The following is a 3,370-nucleotide window of genomic DNA, read 5'->3' on the forward strand; positions in this document are numbered from 1 at the left end:
AAGAGGCACCTCATGCGCCAAATTAAGTCTCACTGACTTGATTGCAGCTCAGACACTAATAGTAGCTGGCAGCATGTTCCAGACCAAACCACACGGATACCTTGATCACAATTTGGACTCTGACAAGGCAAGACCTAACCAGACCCTACTACTCAACACACACTTAAGATTATTCCAACAATGGCATGCACACATGTACCAGATACAACTTTTGCTACATGACTAGGCATGCATTTCCAGCATGCAGAGCATCATGACGTGGTTATGGTCACGAACTAGCAGTACTAGGTTAGTCCAAGCAACAACCAGTTCAAGTATACGTCGAGCACACGGAAATTTCGTGAAAAAGCTCAATGTGTAGCAGAAAAAAAAAAAAGACTTGAAAGTAACCATGCGCGGCGCCGTGTGTTTTTCTTCCGCACGTTGTCTCTCCGACCTATATATATAGGAGGGCGCGCGCGGGGCTCTGATCCTTCCTCTACAATTGAGCTTTCCTCATCACTACCGCTCAGATGACAAGCATGGCGGCGTTCGGGGAGGTCAGCATCGAGCTGCCACCGGCCGGTGCTCTGCAGCGGAGCAGCGGCGAGCAGCGGAGGAGCAGCGGCGAGAAGCGGGACATTCTTAGGCGGTGCATGGTCTTCCTTGAATGGGCGGGAGATGCTACGGGTACGCTGGCGTTTCTTTGGGCGACGGTGGTTGTCCTCGGTGGGTTTTCCACACTCCTGAAGCCGGGCGACTTTTGGTGTGCAGCCACCATCATTCTCATTGAGGCCTTCAGGTAACCTGATCTTTTTTGTTTACTACCTAATTTGCTCCGCCCATTTGTTAGTAGCTGGGTGGATCATTACTCATTAGACGATGTTTGTAGCCGATCAAATACATCTTACCACTAGAGCATCCCATCTCCTCTACTCAAAGTCGTCATAGAGAGCCCCGCGTGCTTTGCAGGCTAATTTATTTGTTGCCTGAACGACTCCATTAATGAATCATCCTTTTACGGAATATAGTAAGCATGTTCAGATAGTAGTATCGTTCACAACTAGACAGTCTTTGTGAAAATATGTCCGTTAATTGTATTGGGCTGCGGGTCTTGGTATGTTAAAAGAACCTAGACAGTATTTACGTGGTTAGCCATGCAGAACTATAGAGTTTCGTCCTAAATTTTAGATTCTCCTCTACTCTCCACCCATCATCCATTGTTGTCTCCTTCATCGAAAAAACATCTCTTGAAAAATTTGTGAGAATTCACTTATATAATATATCTCCCACTCAATTTAGTCTGAATTTTTAGGTTTGTGTGAGACTATGTGATTATGGTGCACATTTGTGAGAATTCACTTAAATAATAGTATCACTCACTCAATTTAGTCTGAAATTTTAAATAATAGTATCACTTCATTTGCCGTGCCTCTTTTTTGTCTGGTTTATATCTTTTTTGCCTCTTTTTTAATTATATAATAATAATAATATATTAGCTAACACTTTGTTTCAACAGGATGTTTACAAAGGGCAATACATTGAGCAAGTCCTTCTTCGAGACTATGTGGGCCATCAACTCCGTGCCGGTGCCCATACGGCGCTGGTTACTCCAGGATCGGACAGTGTTTTATACTACATTGGTTCTTACCTGCTTATCCGAGAGGATCATCACCTACTGTCCATTCACACTTCGTGGATTGCTTAGAATTGCTCTGGCTGTAATACTAATCTTCCTGAGGTTCATACCGTTTCGTGTACCTCGGCAGCTGCGTCACAATCAGGGGCCGGTACTTTCCTTTCTGCTTATTTGTGCTCTTTATTCTAACCGGACGAGCCATGCATAAGGTATGGAAGAAGAAGTTGGTGCATATGCTTATACCCATCATCACTGATGTCTTGCTCCAGTCTCTGGCCGTATTGCTGATCAATTTGAAGCCCATTAATGTTATCCATTTGATAAACAGTACTAGTTGCCGAAAACTGGTTCGTGTGATTAAAGTGGCCACAACAGTATGCTTGTCTGCTGAGCCTGCATTTCTATTGGGACTTCCGGCTGTTAACGACGCCCTTAATAAATATATTGATGTGCCCAAATCATTAGCCACCTTGGTTCTCGCAGTCAGCGGGTTGCAAAGTCCGGATGGAGATGTTGGATACTGGATCGAACTCTCATTACTCATCAGTCTGGTGGTGGAATGGGCATGTACTTTTGGATCAATCACCAATACCATTACATCAGCATTGTTGTTGCTTATTCTAGGAGTTGGCATGGTCACCGGAAACTTACAGATGCCTACCTCGATTGCACGGATGCTACTCTCCACATTGCGCCTTTTTGGCCGGGAACTAAGAGATGGGTATCCGACGACCCTGCACCCAAACCTGTTACCAACAATAAACATCTTTTATTGGCTAGTTATTTGCCAAGGGGCACTGTACCTATCTGCGTGTTTATTTGGTTCGTTTGCCAAAGGCCGAGGCTCTGCAGCTATATATCAAGAGAGTCAAAACGTCCAAAGCTCTGCTACTTTGCATCTGGTTGGGACCGCAGATCTGACTCCACCTGCAGAACAAAACTCTGCTATTGTGCAACCATCGGTTGGGACCGAAGATCAGACTACTCCTGCTGGATGCATACTTGTTGGAACAATCTCAGTTCCACTGCCCTGAATCATCAGAAGAGGAGTTCTATGTCCATGGCTTTGCTGATCAATCTGAGCACATATGAGTTACATTGTCCATCCATGTGTGTATGGAGTGAAAAGTTTCTATAAATTCATGTCAATTTGAAGTGAGCATATGAATATGTAAATTTTGTGTATGGAGTGAGAAGTTTCTGTAAAAAGACGATTCTTGTGTGAACTGATTCATGTGCATATACTAATAGTGATTTTGAATCTTTCGGAACACAATTAGTATAGTTTTTGCATTCAAGTAGTTCCAGAATTATTTGAAGGCATACTTGTAAGTAAATTTGAATGTATTTACATTGTTGCTTCATCTTTGTGACCATTGCCCTGATCCTTGATGCAGCATTGTATAGGAAACAAGAGAAGGACCATTTGAGGTGTTGTCATACTAGACTTCATGCACTTTATTTCCTTGATCGCTAGGATATTGGAACATGACTATTACGATGAAAATATGCACCAAAATAAAGCTACGCCCAATGTGGGTGATAGCAAGAAATAATTGGGTGCAGATATGGTATTCTTGTGGGCATCACAGAAAATGTTGGTACAAGCCTACATGATGCATGATAAGAGAACCAGATTTATTATCATATATGTAACGACCCATAATTTTAGTGTTATTAGTTACCCCCGCCTAAGTAGTAACTTCACAAACAGAACATAATTAAATGATTAACTAAGTGGATGGTTTGAAT

This window comes from Triticum dicoccoides, chromosome 1A, assembly GCF_002162155.2.
Source record: "Triticum dicoccoides isolate Atlit2015 ecotype Zavitan chromosome 1A, WEW_v2.0, whole genome shotgun sequence".
NCBI classification, from domain to species: domain Eukaryota; kingdom Viridiplantae; phylum Streptophyta; class Magnoliopsida; order Poales; family Poaceae; genus Triticum; species Triticum dicoccoides.